A 24,993-nucleotide genomic window follows, 5' to 3' on the forward strand; every position below is an offset into this window, starting at 1 on the left:
CACCACGCCCACTTTGCTCGCCTTCACAACTCTCTCAAGCTTCTCCCTGCTCGCCACCCGCTCTCAACTCCTATCCACTCCCCTTCCCATAGCTTTTCGATCGAATCTGCATTCGCAGGAGGGCAGAGACAATGAGATTAGCGCAAGCCCAGCGGGGCGGAATGGGTGCCATGGTGCTCTGCCGTGGGCGGGGCCACGGTAATCTTTCGATACACGTCATCCAACGGTCGTAAAACGAAAAGCCATTTTAATTTTCCTTTTCATATGCTGGTCCCTTCCATCTCTTACTCTCACTCTTCACTTCCTTCCCTATCTCCTCGTGACACACGCACTCACTCACCTGACGGACTCTTGTTGTCCGAGGTTTTGGTGATCTAGATTAACCTTTCCGTTGGATGTTTATAATTCGTCGGTACCAGATAAAAGAAAATGATTCAGTTTTGCTCCGAGGATGGCAGCTCTAAAAACGCGCTGAGCTATGCTTATATTAGTACAAAAATTATATCAGTGTGATAGATGTAACCTGCCTTGCGATAAGTAAATATAAATGAAGGGATTTTGTCGTTTTACTTGGAATTGCACACTTTTTTCCATTTACGAGAATATACGGAAATCCTTTAATGATCTTTTTTTAAAGAATGAGAGCCTGGGATTTTAGACGAAACATATGTGTGCATGCCTGCAACGTTGGCAAAATTGAACTCTTTCCTCCCATTCTCCTACATATGTTAGAGGCGAGTCGCATGTTGTGAATCAGACCAAATCCGTCTCATTGTTTATCATGAGATATTTTAGGAAGAATTTTGGAATGGAAATTCACACATTAAGGGATATTATGTGGCATATGAAAATTACCTCTTTAATACGCAAATTTTGTCTCTTGATGCAATCAGAAAAATCTTTTTAACGCATTATTTATCAATTCTATTATCTTTTGAAAGAGAATTTATGTAATATATGGTATCAAATATGCGTTATATTATGTGTTAGTAATAATCCTCAATATAGATATTTGCATTACTTATTTCCTCTTGAAGGCGTTTGCTACAAAAATTGAGTAACGTAAGAACTACAAAATGTTCTGTGCAGAGTGAACAACGGAAGCTACCTTAGCAGTACCTACATCCACATAAAAACCTCGTGATCCACCAAAAAGATGTGTGACAGGGGTTGCAACACCACGTGGGAAGGGCAAGTGATAAAGAAGGATATGGAAGAGGAAGGAAAAAGAGAAAAAATATTCAGAAAAAAACCGTAAACAACGTGCAAATTTGTATAAAGCATTATATAAATTCTTGTGGATAAAACAAATACGTCCTACTTGAAAGCTGCACTTATTCCGTTACAATTTAAAATATGGTGTAAATGTCTCTTGTAAACATACTCACCTGAAACGTACGTTTCACAATTTTCTAGTCACCTCCTCAATCTCAGCAAAAGGCCTTCGGGTGCAGTAGGGAATATTTTTTATGTTTATACGGTTCAATTACGAAGCCCTTTAAGTAGCCATCCAATGCTCATGACCCTCCAAAAGAGATATATTCAAAATGTGAACTCTCACTAACTTCGGTAATATCCCCGGGTTTATAATAGCTTTGTGTCATAAATTGTCAAGCTATTTTTCTCAAAAATATAAATTTTCTCTTGCATTTTGTTTGCTTGCTCCTACATTTTAACGCAGGACCAAAATGTATATTTTATTTTCACGCACAACACAGAAATTAATTGCCGTCATCGACTCATAATGAACTTTTCTTTGCGAATTAATTCATTTTACTCACTTAATAATGCTCTTTATTTTATATCTGGTAAATATCACATATGAAACTAAAAATAAATTTTAGAAATGGATAAAAAGTATATGCTTTCAAAGAAGTAATATTTCCAGGAGCATAAGCCAAATATTTCAAATTCACGAGTGGAAATAATCATGGCCATTATTTTTCGAACTGGGAAATATTTCACTAAATGCAAACTCCAAGTTCAATCAATTAGAAATGCGTCGAAGTCGGCATTTCCACGGAACACGTGTGGGGTCATAAAAAACTGCGTCATCAATTTCTGTCCCCTTTTCCCTCTTTTTTCACTCTTTCTCTGCATTTTTTGCTTACGCTACCTCTTTCGCTCTCCTAATCGTACAAACTCCCTCCGTCGTTCTTTTCCTACCATCCTCTCGGTTTCCCATAGCTGGGGAAACTAAGAATACTTACATGTCTTTATTTGGAGTGAATAAATTACTTTTACATTTGCAACACGTCAAAGGTATTTATTACCTAAGTTTTCAATCACCTAGAAAACAATAGTAATTAACCGAAAGTTTGAAACGCCAAAGTAATTATACATTTGCCTTAGGTTATATGTTTGAATTCCATTTCAAAGAGTGACCACGTATACATGTATTCATATTTTTTACCTTACTATGTGGCGGTCATTCATATTTACCATCGTTGCCTGACCTATTTTTCTGGAGTTAGCACATCCGTCATATTTATTTCAATTCTTTCTCGGAAGTTTGGTTCGCTACCCTTGGAAACTAGGTCCGCTCTTTCCTCGGCCCGTAACTTGGTATTAATGTGGGGGTGTGTGCCATATGTGTTTATATCTGTATGAACTGAATGTGGGCGGGTGTATGTTTCTGGACCACCCTAACAGGAAAAATTTGGGAGAAGGGACTATAGAGTCTCAATTTCACCCAAATACTAAAATAAAAAAAAACCATAGACACAGTAATCAACCCTAAGGTCGGTTTAGTTGGTGATGGTAGAGTTCACCCAGTACTTAGCCCAGACGGCGTGTGAAATTCACACATCAGGGTAGGGGGCCAGTTCCTTTCCCTGTGCCGGTTATGGTTTCCCAGGAATATCTGGTACCCGAAAAATCACATAGCTTGGGTGGAGCTGCAGGTGCCCAGGGAGGCTTGCAAGAGAATTGAACCCGGGCCCTTCAATCAGTAGTCCAACGCTCCACCCCCTGGACTACCGCGACCCACATGCTATAAATAACGTAAATAAATAAATAATAGGATTTTGTTTCATGAAGAAAGCAAAACGTTTACATTTGATGTATTCTACTGTTTCAGGCTTCACTTCGTGGTAGCATCTGTTATCCATAATAAAAAGACTTTGTACTTTTCCAGAGATTTTTATTATAAGGTACAACGGACCAGTTTCCTAGGGTAAACCACGGCCCGTGTTTTCAAGTTTTATCCTATAACTTTTGGCTCGAATACTCTTTATCGTCCCCCCCTCTATACCTTCTCACGTTCGATTCTTGTGGTAATGCCAGTACATAAATTCGCCATACTGGTTTCCTTGTGGCTTCATCCTCTTCATTTTGGTCGAACGCTCCGGCCGGAGAGAGGGGCGAGTAGTGCGATCGGGAGGGGCACTGGGTGACAGAGTGAGCGCAAGGGGTAAGTCAGCTGGTGCCCATGTCGGGGTGTGGACTGAAGCGAAAATAAGGGTAAGGTAGGAGAGCAGGATTTCAAAAAAATATATCGAAAAGGAATGAGGAGAGAGCATGGGGGACGCGGTAGAGAGAGGGGAGACTGGAGGAGAGTCAGGTGAGAGCGAGGGAGGGCTCTGGTTGGTGGCATGGCGTAAACGTGGCGCGTAGTTTGTTAAGTCGGTGGGAACGGTCAAGGGGGTGGGGACGATTGGGGAGGTGGAAGCAAGGGCTGGGGGCGGGAGGGGGACGAATGTCGGCGCACAGCGGGAATGAGGTAAAGTGGTGTTGACGCGAATGACTTTCCGCGGAGTATGCCAAAGGTGCGAACTCTTTTGCGCTCGCTCCAAGTTCAGCAGCGTGCACACGAATTCACTGAGGAGGCGGGAGGGTGTGAGGAGGTTATGGTGGTGGTGGTGGAAAGCGGGTTTTTCGTCGGAAGAGAAAAAGTGCTCGAGAATGGCGGGGTCGAGAAAAAAGGGAGGGGAGAGAGGAGAGTGGACTGAGGAGAGGAAGGGACAGGAAAGGATGGTCAAAGGAATTGGAGGAACGCTTGAGGATGGAAATGGAAAAGAGGGATAATATAGGAAAGGAATGGAACGGAATAAGTCCAGATGAGAATGAAGGGAGAGGAGCCGACGTCAAAGGGAACGGGTTAAAATGAGAGAGTGGGAAAAAGAAAAGCGACGCTGCATATATGAGGCAAACATACGTCTGTTTCATCCGATATTAAAGCGAAGGGTGCTCTATTTAACCACCCAACGGATAGTCGGGTAATACCTCTGTAACATGCCAATGAACATCTATGGCCGGAGTAATTATTAAGCCTCTCCAGTCTAACGATAGTTACTAATACATCCATGTGACATCGAAATAATCTTCCTGAAGTCGATAAAGGATTTTTATTTGCGTGAGTAGTGAGCATAAATATCTTTTATAATGATGTGACTGATTCTACAAGGCTACGGATTTAAGTTCTCACTTTTTAGAATATAAATTTAACTTCAGAGTTCTAAAAGGTTGAGTTTTAATTTTAATCTTTTTGCAAGCACCAAAATTATGATAATTTTTTCGAATGATATACATTTAATTTTTACGCGGCTTTCGCCGCTATGTTAGAGAAATATTATTTTACCTTATTTTAGGCTCTAATAAGCCCTAGATATTTACAAAAGGATAATATTACACAGAAACGCGTATGATAAGATTTGGTTTTCTCTTCTGATTTGACTGAAACCGACGCAGAAATTTAGCCGAATCTTACCACTTCAATCAAACGGGTAACGAGTGAATGGGTTGTTCAAGAGTTTTAACAGAGAGCATTTAAAAACTCTTATCTAGATGCTCATTTACGATCAAAAAGTAATGGTAAGACAGCTCAATTGAAAGGAAACTTAACTAACGTTATGTGGCGTACTAAAATTGCCTATCCCCCTATTTGCAATGTAAATAAGGAGAATAATGTGTGAAGAAAGAGTAAATTGGCTCGAGGATGCCGTCAAATGCTGACAGTATATAGGGGAGTAAAAGTAGTCCGACTAATTTCGATACCTAGGTTACCAATTTTGCATTTCCCTCAGGTGAGCGAATGTATGCGAAGATCACGGGACGAATAATAATTTTAGACTTAAGGGGCAAGGAATCTGTCTTCCCAAGTCATGGTACGTCGCAAAACAGATCCCATAGGAGATGTAAGAGGGAGAAGAGATAAAGATACCTGGAACATGAGAAAGATGAGGGTGAGAAAATTTTACCGTCCAGGTAACAGGAAGAGACCGTGGGGTTCGATGGACGTCTGCGCCTCTCCAGCGATCGTAGGTCCCGAAGGTAGAAACCGTTGGAGGAGTCGAGCGGGGCTCCAGGAACGGGGGGTTATTGAAGGCTGAAGGGTTAGAAAGTAGAATTATATATGCACTTTGTTGAGCACGCAGTTTAACGTGTGACTTGTGCGCGATGGGTCCCCATCGTTTTGCCAGTGCACGAGTACACCCGGGCCCTTGCCGCTACTACGCAAATGTAATAATGATTGACTGTTGTTTTTTAATTTCCCTGGCACGGACTACGGGATTAGATTGCATTGGTGTGCAGCTAAGCGTGTTGATGAAAGCCCTCCGTTTCCAAATTGATGGAGAGGGATTTTGGATCGGGTGCTTATTGCGTGGAGATATTCCGCATCGAACGCTCTCCTCTCATTCGACAAATTTGTACCGGCTATGATAATTCCAAACCGAACGAAAAAATTCGTTTTCTTCATATTGCTTCAATTTTGATACATCCCTTCCTTCCAATATATGTATATATATATATATATACACACACACACGAGGGTCATCCGGAAAGTAGTACCCGTTCGTGCCGCATGAAGTGCTGACGACGCGAGTAGCCGCTGGACGAGGTCAGATAGCTTCAGTGGCTTGTCTGCCTTCTCTGAGCCAAGTTGCGTGACGCTAGCATTGCCTGTGTTGTTTCTGTGATTGTTTACAATGTTTAAAAAAATTGAGAACGCCGCCAGTTGTGAAGTGAGGGCAGTGATTAAATTCCTCAATGCAAGAAACGTTCGCCCATGTGATATTCATCGCCAATTAAAGGAGGTGTATGGAGACAATGTAATGGACGAGTCGTCTGTTCGGCGGTGGTGTCGCAACTTCAACATGGGGAGGGGGAACACACACGACGATGAGCGTTCGGGGAGACCGTCTGTCATTACAGACCAACTGGTGAGCTCAGTTGACGAATTCGTGAGGAACGATCGGCGCGTCACAATTGATGACATCTGTGAGCATTTTCCCAATGTTTCTCGAACAATTGTTCATGAAATTGTTAAACACCATCTGCATTATACAAAAATTTGTGCAAGATGGGTCCCTCGCAAGCTTACAGATGAGCACAAAACCAAGCGTATGGCTGCAGCACTGACGTTTTTGGGACGTTATTCTGATGAAGGAGACTCTTTCTTGACTCGCATAATTACTGGTGACGAAACATGGGTTTGTTATGCATCACCTGAGAGTAAACGACAGTCAATGGAGTGGCATCATGCTCATTCACCAAACAAACCAAAAAAATTCAAGACAGTTCTCTCCACCAGGAAACTCATGGCAACCATTTTCTGGGATCGACGAGGTGTATTGCTTATTGATTTTATGGCCCGTGGAGACACTATTAATGCCAATGCGTATTGTGAAACATTAAAGAAATTACGGCGGGCAATACAAAATCGGCGGCGAGGTCTATTGTCTACTGGTGTCATTCTCGTTCATGACAATGCCAGGCCTCATGCAGCTGGGATAACACAAAAACTTTTGCAGCAATTCAAATGGGAAACTTTCGACCATCCACCGTATAGCCCGGACTTGGCCCCTTCAGATTTTCATCTCTTTACAAAGCTTAAAGACTTTTTGGCAGGAAAAAGATTTGACAGCGATGAAGAACTTAAAGAAGGAGTGACCCTGTATCTCAATGAGCTGGCGGCGAAGGACTATGCAGCAGGAATACAGATACTTGTCACACGTTATGACAAATGCCTTAATTTGCTTGGAGATTATGTTGAGAAGTAGTTTAAAGTATCCTCTTTCAAATAAAATTTTTTATGTTTGTTAATATTTACTTTTGTGTCTTTATTTCACGAACGGGTACTACTTTCCGGATGACCCTCGTGTGTGTGTGTATGTATATATATATATATATATATATATATATATATATATATATATATATATATATATATATATATATATATATATATAAATATATACACACATTTATTTATACACATATATATATATAAATATATACACACATTTTTATATACACATATATATATATACAAATATACATATATATTTTTACACACACACGTATAAATTCCATTTGTTTGTATTTATACGGGTCATCGGGTGATTTTATTGGATTTATTTTGGCTCTAGCCCTAAATTTCTTGTCGCAAATTTGCAATTGTGTGTGGCTGTTCTTGCGTCAGAAATGTTACGTAGATTGGTTGCGTGGATTAGCGCAGAATGGTATTTGATAGATATTTGGTGGAATTCCGTATATTTATTTTGTAAAGCGAGCATACTCAAATAATATGCCTGTATTTCTGTCGGGAACGTACGAAGTTCACCTCAAATTTCAGTACATTTTCTTCCAGGTCTCGTAATGATACTCGTACGTGGATGAGGTAATTAGAGATTGCACTCGTATTTGTTCGTGAAGCACGAGAATTTAGTTTTAGCCTGCAATTAAAAATGACGTAATATTGTGCGCAGTAGATAGACGGGGTTTTAGCACTCCATATGTGTGTTGATTGAAGAGGGGTTCGGGAGGGATTTGTCACAGAAATCATCATAATGGTCCTCTGTCTACCTTAAGGGATAGAATATTGTTGGCGGGATGAAGCTAGTTCCCTGGAGGCGATGGCCTGGTGGGTGGGTAGGAAAACGGAGGTCAACTTGATGGACGTGTAGAATTGGGGGAAGTGCGAACGGAGATTCATTTGTTTCCCGAACAGAGCCTTCGAGTGATGTTGTGGGATTCGATGATTGAAAAAGACTTTCTTCCCCCTCGGAATCGACCTACCTAAAAGAAGCAAGAGTGTGTGTGTGTGAGAGAGAGAGAGAGAGTGAGAAATGAAGGGAGGGAAAAAAGGGAGTGGAAGGCAAAGGTAATGAGACAGAGGGGTTAGGACAGGGAGACGGACAATCAGGGGCTCTTTTATAAATAGAATTGGGTCCATTAACGAGGAAGTAGGTTGGGAGAGGGGTGCCATTCTTCTTCTTCTTTGCGACATGAAAACGATGATTATTTGTTTCGTGTTTTAAATAGTCCGAATCTAAAAGAGGCTTTCTTTCATCTGAAGGATGTAATTAATCAGGAAATAATGAAAGGGTTTTTGTGACTCTCGACGTGTGGTCCGCGGTATCATTTAAAAATCCGACGCTATTAATCTTTCCGATGGATAGGCTTTGTTGTAATATAAATTCCACCTACCGATGGCAGTGAATAAAACAATATTATGAATACATGGATGTTATTTCATCCTTTTATTACGAAGAAATTTTTATCACCGGAATGTCAAAGGGAAATATAAATTGGGAGCACATAAGCCGGATAAAAGATGGCGTTTAATTACAAAGCGATCGATGAAATAAGTATTCTGATAATTCTTTTTTGGTATGCAGATAGTCTTTGGCATTGTTCATATTTCTCAAGGACGGGTAATTATCAACAGATCAAGTTCTGGTAGTATTTTGCTCTGGTGCATCTCAAGTACCAGAGCCTGTGTCAATACATTTCGCGTGAAAGAACAGTACTTTTTACTCATTTTTCCTGAAATGTGTTTAATATTTTCCATAGTATGAATTTAACTTCTCTTTTCATGATGTACATTTACTGTACTTTTCTTTTCCCCAAGCAACCCAGTATAATATTTCTCTGGTTATCTTCTCCCAGCAGCGTTGTTATTTATTGGTGAAATATTTAATGCATTTATAAAGGTTACTAGCTTAATATTTTCCCCATATGCCCATTTATAAATACCCATTGATCACTAAGATGCTTGAAAATTCTAACATATGACGCTGCCACAATAAATAACTTTTTGCCACTATGACGATCTCATTAGTACAGTCCCCATTTTATTTCAGCCTCATTGTTTGACGGATACTCGGACAAAACGAGTGAATACCATAATGCGGAGTAAGAGATTTTTTGAATCTCAATCGGCTATTCATTTTGATTTCATCTGCGGAAACAAGTGGAGTTTGCAGACAAACACCTATTTGAGAACTTCGAATGGCGATTGAAATTTCGAATCGGGGGCGTTTTACATAATCCCGTGAGGGCGCATTCCCTCTTCTGCCCTCTCTCGTCCGGCCAAAAAATACGAGCACCTCGAATGAATATTTTACGACCATTTCAATCGGGGTCTCCTTGGGAGTCAATGAGATGCGTTTGTCCGCGGCTTTCACGCCGCACCGGGTCTCCTCGCAACTCGCCCAGGGTAGCGCGGGGCACGTCGTCGGGTGGAGGCGGTGGCGACGCGGGCACAATCCCACCCAATTGCGCCTAGTCGAGTGGAGCGGCCCAATAAAACTAATTCCGTCAATGAATTCTTGATTTGCCGCAGAAGGAACTCCGTCGCTCTTGCTCTATTTCACCCATTGTTCAGGAAGGGGTCAGATGGAAGGGGGTCGCAAGGGACTTCTCCCCCGCGCCCACAATGGATTCCCTCTCCGATTCTCAGTCCCCGTCGTTTCTAATCCTAGGGCCTCCTCCCACAACCCTTCCCACCCCCAGTGTCCATCAGAGGGGCGCCAGAGCATATGAACGGGCAGAAATGGGAACACATGGGAGGAGGGGGTGTCAGAGCGGGCCCACCCGCCTGGATGGGGCAGGGCGGCGGAGCCAGCGGGAGACGAGGAGTCAATAAGGCGGGGATTTTTAAAACTCGCGTTCGAAGAAATGGAGGGGTGAGGGTGCGATGGTTTTTGATGAGTTTGAATGGGGGGAGGGGGTTGGAGAGAGGATCGAAAGTGGGTGGAGGTTGTGACGGCCATGGGATGGCTGTCGGGAGGTTGGGGAAGAGGCGAAGGTTGGATTGGGGGGAGGGGGGGCGGTTTCCGAAAGCAAGGGACGCAAGTGGCCGGCCGGTCCCCCCGACTGAGAGCCGTTGATTGGAAGTGAAATGAGTCAGTGATTAGTGGGCGATGGGAGGTTTGAGGGATGAGAGAGAGGCGTCTGTCTGTGTGCGTGTGTGTGTATGTGTGTATGCGTGAGAGAGAGGTGGTTGTAAAGGAGGGTGGGGGGTTTGAGGGGATGGGATTTTAGGCCTGTAGTGAGTGTGTCGTATTTGGGAGAGGAAATTGTGAAGGACTTATAAAAAAAGCGGACGGATGTGAGGGGTTGGGGAGGTCATGGGTTAACGCGTCAATCACTCCCGGCGCGCACTCCTACTCCCCGCAGATGCGCCCTCTTCAACTCGCTCAAACCAGCCCAACCCCCACCTCCCATCCACCACCCACACTCCTCCGTCCGCTCTATCCCCCCTTCCCACTTTTCACTCCCGAATACCTCCCCTCTTTCCAACCTTTACATTGCCTCTTTCCCTCGTCCTCTCCTTCGACTTTCCGTAACTTTAATTTGAGCTTACTCCCTGAGTAAATTTGGTAAAATTCCTCCATGCTATTACTCATTACGTCAACGATTGCTGTCTAGGATTGCCTTTGGAATTTTTTCGCCCGCCATCCTGTCGTTCCCCTTAGTTGCTTTACTTCGTGGGTTTTCGTTATAATGCCCAAGGGTGTTCTTACTGCCTCTCCCCACGAGCCATATTTCTTTCATGGGTTCTACTCCGAGTCTGTATATATTCCATAACATTTCGAGTGGTAACTCAATGATAAAAATTTACAGCGTGAGCATAAATTTATTTACTGTCGGAAGGGAGTTTGCGTGAAAGTTTTTTTTAACAACTCCAGACTCATCCCTTGGAGCGCATCACTCAAAAAGTTTGTCCTGGATCAATAGTTTTACTTTCCCTAACTTTTCCCACCCGTTACTCAACTTCTGGTCATTTCTCTTTTTTCTTGAAGGTTGAATGGGCTCACCTCTATACAGTACTACATCCTACACTAAAGAAAAAGCAGATTACGTTTCTCGTACTGCACTGTAGCAAGAAGGCTCTTTCAGCATGAACATTATGATTTGAGACTTCCTTTAATGGATAGGCCCTATCTCTTCCATTTCACCCCATCTTTCCTCTTCTATTTTTCTCTTTCCCTTCTCTATGCATCTCCCACTATCCCACTCTTTTTCATTCTTATTTATGCTTTATTTACGTTCTCCACTCATATATTTTACTGTTTTTATTCATCTCTTGATGTTATATCTTTCCTTCATACTTCCAGAAATTTTCATTTTATCATCCTAAGATCAATCTGTTGTCCTCATTCACTATTCAAGCTCCATTTCGTGCGTGACTCCACGTATATTTCTCCACTGCATGCCGTCCTCAACTGTAGGTATATTGCCATTGGCGGTATCTTTTAGTGACCTCTTTATTTTCGTAACTGTGACTAATCTCACAACCCTTTAATGATTTCAAATTGACAGATTTTTGCTTCCATATCCGTAAAAAAATTGCAGTTTATAACGTCTTTCCGAATTAAGTTCAGTTTAGCATTTTATTTTTGATAAAATAATGTTCTTAAAAATTTTCACTCTTAGGAAAAATTCTATTCTAACTTTCTTTATTCAATTTAAACTGGTAGAAATTTCCATGTTGGTTTGGACAGTAGGTATAACATACGAAGTCAAATTATAAAAAAGAATAATTATATAATGCATTATATAGGTGGGCACAAGTCAAATTTATGCACAGTATTCCTAAAATGAATGCATTGGTTCATTTAGAGTCTCTAGAAATGGACGAAGAGATTCACTTGAATGATTTTGATCCTAAAAATTACCAATAGTTTAATTCTAAAGGATAGAATGCTCTAAGTTCTAATAGGCGTCTCACATGCATATTTCAGCCAAATGATTTCGCCTGTGATTTAAAAGCCTTCTACAGGTATGTAGTTAAATATTCCTACTGATATAGATTATTGAATGTTATAAAAATTGAAGAATTCAATTACAAAAGGTAAAGAACTATGTTACTAATCTTTAAAGAGTATCAATTGTCTTCGTTGTGATTTATTTAGTAATTTTATTCTGTACAACCACATATGCTCTTTGGGTAGATATGTTTACATGAATCAGTGTAGCCAGTATATTGATGTATTATTTCATGGAAAAGTACCCGGAAATTTATTCCTCAGAGTTTCTTTTATAGGGTATTTTAGAACAAGTGTTGAAAGTGTTCATAATAAAACGACAATTTTTAATTCTAATTAACCGCACCTACTTTGTAAAGGCTGATTTTGGAGATAAATGGGCGTGTGGAGCTGTAATTACGCGTATTTCTTCGATAGAAATTTATTTATATACGAAACTGGCAAGCAAATTCTTCTTTTTTTGGATGCTTAAAATATGTAACCGTTTAAATTGTTTGTTTAGAAATAAAGTGTCTCATCCGAGGCTACACTTTTGTTTGTAATTTCAATGGTATTTTTAATATAGGCGAAATCAACATAACTACGTGTGTTCTAAAGAGCCATAGAAATGCTGCTTAAACTCGTTTGTAGAAAATGTCTTGATCGATTATTTTCAAATAGCTGGAGTTAATTTCACCTCAATGTGACGTCAGCGTACAATTAAACTGAAGGAAGGAGCAAAATGCCCTAAGGATCCCACATTTTCCTTTTTAAGCCATGTGGCGAAATTGCACGGAGGTTTCATAAATGCATCTCTGAATCATAATTCCATTTCTTTCCTAGGCTATTCATAATTACGGATCCTGACCGAGAAAAGTATTCCAAGGAGCGTGAGCTCCTTCCCTCCGGCTTTCGTCCCATATTTTTAGTCGTGTTCCAGGATCCTTTCATTTCCCGCACAGCAATGTATTCCTCTTTCTCATCTGGCACCCACGCTCCCATTTTTTACCGACGTTTCTTACCCACATCGCCATTTCCACATTACCTACTCCTTTCCCATTCCATAATTTTCCTTTTCCACACCAACTCCACGCTCAGTTTTTCCTACCTTGTCTCCCTCCGCCCCACTGACGAGGCCAAAAACAAATACTCTCCCCATCGCCAAGACCCTTCACGAAAGTACCTTTAGCAACACAAATGAAGGCAATTTTAAACTCTAAACAAAATAGTTTTCATTCCCTCAAGATAGATAATACGTTCGGAAAAGTAGAAAAATATTTTTTCTTGACGCTGTACACATTTTTTGAAGTCGCTCATTTTTTTGTCCTGAATAGATTGGCCAAGAGACAATACGAATGTCGGTTATGTGTGGGAGATTCTAAATTTTCACTGTTCTAAAAAAATCATTCCCTGTATTAAAGGATTTCTATTATGGCGATTGAATGAAGTACTAAGTATTTTTATAAATTGTAATATTCTTTTTAGTGACTCTCTGTCTGTCGCTGTTGATAATATTAAACTTATTATCAATAGTAAAGAGTTAAACTGGAAACGAATTTGTTATGTTTTGTAACCATCCTCGTTTTCCCCCCTTAGACTAGGTTAAACTGCTTGTTTTACATGATTGATCATAATCTAGGATTCTTTTGGAAAATTATTTTTAATATTTAACTTTTTAGAATGTGATAACTTTCGATGATTCAACTGCAAGAAATCTGTACTTTATTAAGCTTTGATTTTTTATGTATTTTTCTGATCTCTGCATGAATCTAACCTATTTTCACTGACTTATGTGCCTGTGACTTAATTTGGCTTCCATTGAAATACGCACGTGTATCAGAAAATTAGTTCCACTGCACCAATGTGCGGTGTTTTGGGGAGTCTGGGTTTAGTGCCTCTGATGTTATTTTGGGCACTGAAAAAAATTTAATTTGACCAATTACGAAGGCAAGACTGTTTCTATCCAATCTCTGCAACTCAATTTGGATTAGTATTGGTGATAGGGTAAGTTATTCATTAGCTTTTAGCCCTCTCGCACCTCTACGAAGAAAATATAAATACGACTTTTAAATGGAAATGTTAGCCACATGCATCCGAGGTTGTCATCCGATGATTTGCTGAACACCCCGAATGGTGGGTGTCCTTTCCGTACTTCCATGTGTAACTTTTCTCATCTTCCTCATTTCTCTTACGTCCACCAAAAACTTCCCTTCATGGCTTCCCTCTCTTTTATAATCCTCACCAATTTTCCTCTCCCACTACACCCCTCACGTTTCCTGCTGCTTCATCTTCCTCCATGGCCTCATATCTCCTCCCCCTCTCTCATCTCTACCCTTACATACATTAACAGATTTTAAGGGTTTTTGTTGGGAAGCGTCACAGGTCGCTTGGCTTGGGAGATAAGCCTTACGCCCGAGAATTCATTTCCCAAGGCGCGGATTCCTCTCAAGGATATCCCTTCTTGCCAGTATCTCTTCTTCTCCTGTCTAGCCCTCGCTGTGGAATAATGCATTAAGAAATCCTGCTTCCCCTTATCCATTCCCTCCCTCCTCCAGAGCTCTTACTTACACCGTAGAGTCGCTCTCTCATGCACCACGATAGTCGCGGTCTACTGCCTTCCCGCTAGAGGGGAAGCACCTCTCTATGCGAGATGTTATGCGTGCGTGCGTGCCAACAATTTTTTTTCGAGCGAAATTTTCGGAGTCGTTTCTTGAAACTTGCCTTTTCTCGGAAAATGTTAAATATTTTGTCTGAAGTCAGATGTCCTTGTGTGCTTGTCTTCGTGTGGCTGCTCTCCTTGAAGATATTAATGCCATATTTCCAATATGTTTCATTTTATCTTATTTATTATGACAGAGTGTGGTTTTGGGACCGGGCGGGGATTTAAGGAACGGATTTGTTTGTTTTGATGAGATCTAATAAGTAGGCGAAACGTTTGAAAGTACATCTTAACCAATGGGCAATTGTGAAAAGGGTTGGTAGTGGAATAATGGTTTTTGGGGATAGGGTAGAGGTTTTGTAGGATTGATCTCAGAGACTCTAGACCAGGGAAGTATGTGGTACAAATTGAAATAGGGTGGGCTTCTGCGGTGGATGAAGGTTTGGAAGTGTAAGCATGTCTTCGGAATCTTTTTTTTAAGAGGAATCCAGGACAACCTGTTAGAGGAGGGAATGATGTAGACTTAAATGGAATTTATCAAGGAAGTCGGGATGGTTGCAGATTCCGTGTCCTCTTGTGAAAAGGGAATAGGAAATGGAGCCTTTGGTGGGATATGGGTGGAAACTGTTATAATGTAAGTATTGTTGGTTGTTGGTCGGTTTTATATGCACAGAAGTGTCAAATTTTTTGTCTATTAATAATACATATATATCTAGGAAGGTGATTTTGGAGGAGGAAACGGTAGATTTGAAGGAAACAAAGGACGAAGCATTGAGGTCGGAAATGTACGTTTTCAAGGAATCAGTACCATGTGGCCAGAGAAGGAAAATATCATCATCTTAGCCACAATAGAGGTTACAGGGGTTGTTTTATCAGGAATATTTTCTCTGCGAGACCAAGAAAGAGGTTTGCATAGGAAGGGCTGAACCTGCTGCCCATGGCACAACCAAAGCATGACAGAACCAGAGCCAATGTGCAAGTAGAATTTATTGTTAAAGGAGAAGGAATTACGGGTTTGGATGGAGTCGGAAAGGCTAAGGAGAAATTCTATTCTGGGCTTAGGGCGTTGGCAGAGGTAGTATTGGAGAGTGGAGAGTGGGGAATGGATGCATAAAGGGATGTGGCATCAATGGTGGCCATGGTAGTCTCCGTATCTGGGGGGAAGGAGGTTGATTTTAATTTTTGTTTATGATTGTTTTATTAATCATCCGTGTATTGAAGTTTTGTTATATTTAAAAAATACTGCTCAGAAATGGTTTATTCTTTATATTTATTATTTCAATACTGCAGATCATTATATTTCCATTTCATGGTTTGTAGATTTTTTAAATGGCCTAAGTTTTAAGTTTCCCTTCCTGTGTATACCTAGAACTTTTATCAAACCTAACTATTATAATTAGCCCAGTATGGGGTAAGGATAGGAGGCAAATATTCTTTGTAATAAAATACTAGCATTATGTCTAATTAAAAACCAAGGCCCTCGGCGTATTTGTATAAAAATAAGACCATTATGCTATTTTTTTGCTCATTATCTTTGGGAAGAAATAACATATATACTTTTAAAAACGTCAGCACATGGAGTTGAGTTATAAGAATGTATACATATCTCCAAAAGTCAAATTTTTAGCGCGATAGCATATGGTGGAGCATATCAGTGGAGCATGTTATGAGTACATTGTTGTGAATCTTCCGAGTTTCACCTGCAAGAAGAAGGAATATGAGTTTTGCTGTTATTTTGCTCGGCTGAGGAGAAAACGATTTTAAACGAAGTAAAAAAGTCTTGGGTATTTAAAAATTAATGGAATAAAAGTTTGTAAAAGTGATGGGTTGCCCCACAACTTTGTGACATTCCTTCATTTTCTCGGGAGTTAAGCACCATTTGATATTCAGATTTGGGATTTAGCCAAGTTTGTTTTGGGTTCAGGAAAGGAATAATTAATGTTTTCTGTTCCAATTTCCATGCATAAGGCAACATAAAACGAACTCATTTCCTTAAAAAAAAAGGAAAATTATTGTGAGGCTCTAGAATGTCGAGTAACCCAGTGTTTGTGTGTAGTAGCGTGCTTTTAATTCTGCAAATAATACAGGAAACAGATTTTAATAATGATCGGCTTTTAGGCGTTCTTTTTCCGTGTAACCTCATCGCATCCGTGAGATCACAAGTATAGATAATCCATTCATTACACACCGTCGACTCGTGGATTTATTTTCTATTTCTCGTTTGCACGTTAAAAGATTAACAAACCCTTTTGATAGAAAAATATTTATGTATGTGGTATTCGCTGCCGTAAAATTTATTCGAGATAATTTACATGCATAATAAGGTAAAAATCACTGACGTTGAAGTAACGGCATCCCTTAAATTCCTATATGCTCGTAAACTAGAATGGTATATTTTCCTCCGAATCATTGATTGTGAAGTATCATTCATTTCATTAAATTAACGGTATATGTACCGTGATAAATCACACATATTCTCCAAAACAACCTAAAAAATCAATTATGTAGAATGCTAAATGATTAACAAAATAATATTCCAATACACCGTCACCCTTTGGGCGATGCCCAGTCCATTGCGGAATATCTTGTTTCAATATGACAACTCGGTCCTAAATCCCACTTAATTTACTTCTTCGTTATCAAACATTTCGCATCGGCACGCAAGCCATTCTTGTTGGAAGATTCAAAATTTATATCCCATTCCGACCGAGGGAAATATAGAGCGCGGACTTCGATCCACAATGCCGGTCTACATTACCAGGAGTCGTAATGGCTTCCTCTTTTCCTCTGAGTTCCCGTGGTACGGAAAGGGAGCCACCTTTGATAGAATTTTTTGAGGTGACTAAAAAAATCTGTTGCTGCGTTTCCAACACGTGCGGACGTCTCTTAAATATTTTGAAACGGAAGTCGGGGACAGTTCGGAAAGTACTCTCACGTCAATGTATCCCATCGAGGATTATTTTGGGATAAAATAAGTGTTAACGGGGTGCCAGTGCGAGATATACCACCCATAACAGAAAGGCGGCAATCCCAAGGCAGGATGAGTGAGATATTGCCGCGGGAGGAACGAAAACCTCGAAAATATGAGCTCGTATCTCCTCTCGGGTCGGACACGGCCACAAAGGGGGTTTATCAATCCTTTGACAAGGCCTCCCGAACCCACGGTCCCTCTCCGTCTCCCCCGCTCTCCGAGCTCTCATTGTTTCCCACCCGCGGACCACCACTCCGAAATCCTTCCCGCTCCTCCCGCCCGCATCCAAGCGTGGGTGCGGGGGTGTATGTTAGGGAGGGAATGTGTGGGTCGGGCTGGTCGGCTATCCGGCGAGATATCCTTCCGCCTTCAGACGGATTATTTTGGGGAGGGTGAGTCCGTGAAGGGCGTCCGGAGTTGTTGCCGAGCGGGTCGTTGTCATGCCGAAGCGATGGCGGTGTTGACCGGGAGGGGGGAGTCTAGCCACAGGGAAGGGCGGTCGAGGATAGGCCTCTTTCCGTTTCTTTTTTTCTTTTCCCCCTCCTGTGTCCGTCCGCGTCTACCCCTTCTTCCACAACACGTCCCTCCTTCGCCCGTGTAATCCGAACCTCCTTAAGCGCATAGCTGCCGAGATAAGGGTGCCAGTCCCCTCGACCCCCACCGCCATTCTCTTCCCTCCGTGCCCACTCCCACTCCTCGCTGGGATTTACGCAGCACCTTAGCAATCCCTTGTGTGCCACTCCCCCCGCAACTTCACTCCTTGACCAACACAGCTAGTCTCCCTCCCCGAGAGAGTTTTCCCCCAAGAGAGTTTTCATCCGAGTGAGGGAGAGCGGGGTCTTTTTCCACAACACGCACCTCTCACCCTCTCTCCTTGGTCCTCTTCCAAGGCTTACCTTATACCTCCCCCCTTGTGCGCATTCCTTCCCCGCCTAACTCGCCACCTCCCACCGACGACAGCGAACGATCGCATCGCCCCAACATTTCCTCCCGTGGTTATCCTCGTGTCTCTCGGTATAAGGTTCGAAAAGCAGTCGTCATCCGACTTCCGATTTAATCCTTTTATTCCGGGCGACTTCATCGGGGAGGAGAGGCGGGGCGAGTCCTCGACGCGCGGCCGGAGATGTGTCCGGTTCAGAGGTACCGTGGATTTCAGAGCGATGGGAAAACAAAGAGGGAGGCGGGATGTAGAAAGCGGGAAGGCAGGTGACGAGTTCAAAGGGCGCACGGAGCCATGGTCGCACGCCCACCACCGCCGCTACAGTGAGTGCACTCCAAATAGAGCCCCCGTGGCGCGTCCTCTCCTTCCTCGCATTATACGTGCGTCGCGTACCTTCGTCACCATGAGGGCCTGAGGAATGCTCGCATAAAGCAGTGTAGTGCATGGAGGATCGGGTTTTTGTGCCGCGCGTGTGGGTGACCCTTTTGAGCGCATGATGCGCGTTCCATGCGCTTCCTTGGAGCAGACGCAAACGAAACATCTCCTCCCTGTCCCAATCGCTCGATGACCGAGTTGTAGTGGCTTTGGTATCTTGTCTAATGATTTCATTGTCTCTCGCGGATTCTCAGCACTAAGAGGTGTCGCGCGTTCTACGGGGCTGCTTTTGACGCTCGGGCATCCGAATTGCACGGCGTGGATAAGCGACGCGGGTCATCGCACGCGTGGCCCGGTTACTGGAGTCGTTTCATGGGTGACCCCGCATCGTAGAGACTCGGCCCAGTCTACATCTACTTAATGCCCCGCAAGCCGCCGCAAGGGCGTGTGGCGGGGGGTGTTAGGACACCACCCGTAATTTAGAAAGGAAAAAGAAAAAAAAACCGCATGCAATAACCACAAAATCATATATCCAAAAAAAAAACATGGCATACATTCATGCATGAACACTTATACCCCACACACATGCAAACACTCAATCTACATCTTACATACACATGTACCTGAAAGTATACCTACAGCTTTGCAGTGTTTAACTTTGCTCCGACTTGTAAATTCAATGTTTTCAATATTTCTAAAGTTTCTTACTATTATGATTTCTGATTGTTCGGGGAAAGAATGAGTATTTGTACCTATCTGTCCTGGAATCTATCTCCCTTAGTTTATCTTTGTGGTCTGATCTACCTAAGTAGTGTGGGGCCAGTCATGGCAAAAGGGAGTCATCCATTGTTTCAATGTATTACTTTGAAATGCTCCAATCGCCTGAAGACTTTAGCGTTCCTTCCGGTCCGTAATATTCATAAGACAAATGTCTCGCAAACCTTGGCCGTTAGCTATTTAATAACTTAGTTTTAATGCACGTATACCTTTTTAAAGTATGGATAGAAATACTTTCTGAAATAGTTTTATACGAGTGCTTTTATCCCGTATTGTTTAATAAAAACTCTTTTTGGTTCATTAATGAATCACAAGAATGATCATACTGATTCAGCAGAGCAGTACCACAGTTCAGCTAAAGTATTATTGCATTCATGTGTGCCCACATCCCGGCATTTATTAGGAAAAAACAAGGTTAAAGTTGTTGGATATCAGACCATGTATTTAGGCGTGGATGAAAATTTACGAGATTTAGTACTCCATCGAGCGAAAGTAAAAACAAGACAATTTAATGTGTTTTACTTTCCGCAAACGTTTTAATATGATGATCTGGAATCACGCAGTAATTCTATTTAAACTGTGCACGGTAAGATACACATTATAATATCATTTTTATTCCAAATTTATGATCCTAAATTCCATACAAAATTGAGCGTAGCTATTTAAATTTAGAACTTAGAGATTTTTCTCTCCATTATACCAGAATTATGCTACGACCAACTAGTCCGAATTGAAAGCGAGTGAAGTTGTTGCTGGAAAATCGTGGCTAAACTTAAAATTAAATATACTTTCATTTCCTAAAAAACAAATTGAAGAAAACATTAAGAAAAGGAAGTTGTAATTTTAAACAATATACGTATAATATTACCTATTTCCGTCAAATTGAGTGAGCAATTAATTTGCATATTGATTATTAAACAACCGATACATTTCCATGCGTTTCCCTTGTCTAGGTTGAATTAATGGCGAAAACCAAAAGATCGTAACTCATGACTTTGGCCACCTTTACCTTTTCCACTTTTTTGCTGGCCATCGGAATTTATATGCATCGATTTTAATACCATCAGCCCTCGTAAGACACGCAAAAACATGTTGGACCACCAAGTCACCAATTCGTTTGTTCCATTGCGCACCCGGAGGCCAAAGGTTTATTACCTACCTTTTGTCTCTCGAGAGATAGCGAGTGAGGGCCAGTTCTTCCTGTCTCACCTTTTATCGCTTTTCCCCCTTCCTCCTCCAAGCATTCCCCCAGTCCTCATTCTCCTATTCAACATCCCGCCTACTCAATCTCGCTGGGCAGTGTACTTGATGACCAAGCACTTGTCCCTCCTTCCCCCACAAACATAACTCCTTTCTGTTCTGCTGCCTTTCTTCCTCCTCTCGAGTTTTCCCCCCTTCCCCAAACTTGTCTTCCTTCCTCCCTTCGCGACGGTCTCCACTTACACGACTTAGAGGACCTTTAGTCTTTGTTTTTTCCTTTCCATTCGCATCAGCCCGTCGAGCTGTAATTTCAGCTCCCGTGATCCCACAAAAGAATTTTCGAAGGAAAACAAACCCAGAAGATGTATTTCTGACAGTTTTCCCCTCATGGATCCCTCCAGGTAAATATGGTGTAAACCAGAGATCATGGGTTGTGTCAATACGTAGCGACTGACGCTATGACCTCATTTTTTTATGTTTTCGGTCATCAATCCTCGTGTCATCCATATCTCCCATAAATTTTTCACTTCTATATAGAAAATGTGGGTCGTTACCCAAAAACATAATTTAACTTTAGGAAATAGACATCTTATGAGAAATAAAGTTGAGAATTCTCTGCGGGAGATTTGAAAGACTAGAGAGATGCTGATATTCACGAGCGGGCTGTGGTTGATGCATAAGGAAATGTTTTAACCAAGAGAGAGAAATGGACTAGTTGGTTTCCGCATATTCAGTATGATGTGTTTTCTGCATCCTAGAGTTGAAGTCATATATTAAAAGTTCATTAAAAATTGGGTATGCATATCGAATATTATTAATATTTTCTGCTTAGAGCAATTCATTCATTTATTTAAATATTTTCTAAATTCTAGCATTGCGCTACGAAGAATTATTTTGCAAAATGATGGTAGCCTTAGAAGTAATAATATTTAAAAAAACATATGGTTGCAGGAAAGGAAAGGAATTGTGATAGGTTAACATAGTACTGCCTTGTGCAACATTACCAGCGCTTTGTATAAAAATATGCTTATTGTAAGTGCTAGAGGTTTACTTACGCTGCCCGAAACAAAAGGAATGTAAAAATCATGATCTATAGGTATTCTTTTTTTTCTATGGACAGAATTTATCCCTCGTTTCGATTTTATGATCTCTATCATTTTTACGTCAGCCAAGGCATTTTTTGATGGTGTTATAAAAATTTATGGAGGGAAACAGCGGGGAGAGGAGGGAATCGGGAACATTTATTCTCATGCACTTGTCATGGCTCCGTTATCATGAAGTAGGGCTTACGAAAGTATGCGTACGCTCTTGCTGCAGCAGCAACGGAGACAAGTCTTTCGGATTCGGAGTCCGTCGTAACAGTCCCTACGAGTTCCTAAATAATTTTCCCGTTTAGGGTATTAAGAAATGAATGAAGACGAAGGGAAGCAGACGAGATCAAGAAGTGAAGCTAGTTGGTGAGAGAAGAAAGGAGACAAGATGTAACATGCTCTTTTAATAGACATTCTCGCTAAGCTCTCAGGAAGCCGCTTAGAAGAAAAATTAGGTGGTGCTTTCAAATTGGAATTCCAAGGTTCCTCTTAAACAGCGATGTATTCGTTAATTTTATTTGTTTATACATTATTGAAGGCAACCTGGTGTCATTAACAAGGTTTTATAACGCTGTCTGAAAATTATTGCGCATCTTCAGAGGCCGCTCCAAAATGGTTAATAAATCTAGATCCCTTTTGAATTTCACTGATCATTAGCGGAACTCTTAATAGTTCATTCGTGTTATAAAATGCTTATTTTTTATTCTCTCAATATAGCTCTTATCTTCATCTTTATCGATCTAGGAGTGCATGTCTCCAGATTATCTAGTATACAATAATCTTCTCATCAGTTAATTATTGTCTTAACCCTGTATCTCTGTTTAATAACTCACAGACGCATTATCTAATTTCAATTTTTTGTTCACCCAAAATGTGGTTACTTGATGCTATGATTTGATTTTAATTTAATTTATTCCTCCACACTCACCATATTCTTAATTTTACATGCAAATCTAGCGAAGAAATAATGTTTCTTTGGAACTGATCACCCCCTGGTTCCTGAAAATTGTTAATCTCTTTATTAGCCTGAATGTTATTTTTACCTAGGTATCCTCATATAAATCAATTCGCGTGGTTAAAGGAGAGTCTTTCTTTTGTGTTTTAATTGGAGCTGCGCTTGAAGCCTCAATAATAAGGCCAATGAGGCCATCTCGCACTCATTCTTTCCCCAAACAATCAGAAATCATAATAGTAAGAAACCAAAGTCACATTAGAAATATTAAAAACAATGAATTTACAAGTCGGAGCAAAGTTAAACACTGCAAAGCTGCGAGATATACTTTCAGGTGCATGTGTATGTTAGTTGGTAGTTTGAGTGTTTGCATGTGTGTGGGGTGTAAGTGTTCTTGTATGAATGTATGCCATGTTTTTTTGGGAATGTATGAATTTTTGGTTCTTGCATGCGGTTTTTCTTCTTTTCTATATTACGGGTGGTGTCCTAACATCCCCCGCCACACACCCTTGCGGCGGCTTGCGGGGTATTAAGTACATGTAGATGAATGGTGTTCACTCGAAACACGCATCTAGTACAGTTTTTTGCTCATTCGTGCGATCTTGGAAAATTTGCTTGCTTCATAATGCCTTTAATGTATACCCTTAGAAAATATGCCTAGAGTATAAATGTGCCCACACGAGTGAAATACGTTTGCATGAATATACTATATTTATGCTTTGAATTGAATTTGAAATCATTTTGTGCGAAATTCCCTAACAAGATTTGATTTTAATTCTTCTATTTTCTACTTAATTTTCTGTATCCATTTCCTCTTCTTGCCTCCACTTTTATGCCTTGTCTTTTTGCTATATTTCCTTCGCTTGGCAACTTCCACCCCTGTTTCGTCCCTCAAAACTTTCTCGCGAGGGCGAGTTAAAGGCCTTCCTTTGCCACCTCAATCCCCAAAGCATCGGGAATGAGCTCCGAAGCGCGGGACACGAGGGACCGAGCGCCAGGCGATTTCCGGAAGGAAATGAGCGCTCAGGTTGTAGGGGAAGTCGACGATGGTTGGTAGGTAGGGCGGGGAGGTGGGGAGAGAGAGAGAGAGAAAATATTAATGTTGAAACGGGAAAAAGGTGGAGGCAACAATTTATTAAAGGGAAAAGGATGTTAAAAAGAGAGGAATGGAAGGAAATGAAAAGTATGCAAAGGTTGAGTAGTCGGAGATGACAATGGGAAGTAGAGCGTGGTTGAATTAAGACGGGTGAAGAAGGGTGGGGCAAGAGTGTAATTGCGGATGGTATTAAAAGGAACGACTGCTTGTCAAATTAACTTAGTTATTGAACGTACACCCCGCTCGTTTTGCAGAGCGTGAAACACGTAAATCATTCACAAAGACATGCAATCCATCAACGTGATGGAAGAGTTGCAAAAGTATAAGATATTTATGTTGTGATGTATTACTTTATTTTAATTATATTTCAATTACTTTGTATATTTTACAACTGTTAGAATACCCTGCCTTCTCTATTAAGCGTACACCAAAAAAATACCGCATCGATTTTTTTCCTAATTTTCTTCCGCGAAATATTGTAAATAAATACATGCATATTATATATATTTATTCATAAATAATAATATAAATAAATATATTTGTACATGTATATATATTATAAGTGTATTAAAAGTTATCTATTTTATTTGTGTTCTATTGTGCCGTCGAAATATTATCCATATATAGTATATATATATAAGTTAAGGAATATTTTTAAAAGGTTTTAAAAATGAAAACCAAGTTTAACAAATAATTTAGGGTAAACTGTGTAAACATCTTACACTCTCAAAAGATCATTGTAGGGCCCAATTTCAATGAATTTGGAGCATAACTTAACATTTGTATCATATTTCTGGTGAACGATTAAGGAAGATCAAAGATATTACCATTTGAAATTATTTACTTAGCTAATAAATAATTTTATGAATGGAGAAGTACATTTATTTTCTAAAATTTATATGACTTGAACTAAATGTATCCGAGTAATCTGATGATGATGGTTGAGTTTTTTTTAGC

General features: G+C 40.8%; 1 protein-coding gene across 2 annotated transcripts in view; it reads left to right on the forward strand.

Annotated features, from left to right (window-relative positions):
* Positions 1 to 24,993, forward strand: part of LOC139693409 (lachesin-like) — a 627,145-nt gene that overhangs the window by 276,119 nt on the left and 326,033 nt on the right. The gene's annotated exons all lie outside the window — the stretch shown is intronic.

The sequence above is a fragment of the Hetaerina americana genome, unplaced genomic scaffold (assembly GCF_022747635.1).
Source record: "Hetaerina americana unplaced genomic scaffold, ioHetAmer1.1.p SCAF_49, whole genome shotgun sequence".
NCBI classification, from domain to species: domain Eukaryota; kingdom Metazoa; phylum Arthropoda; class Insecta; order Odonata; family Calopterygidae; genus Hetaerina; species Hetaerina americana.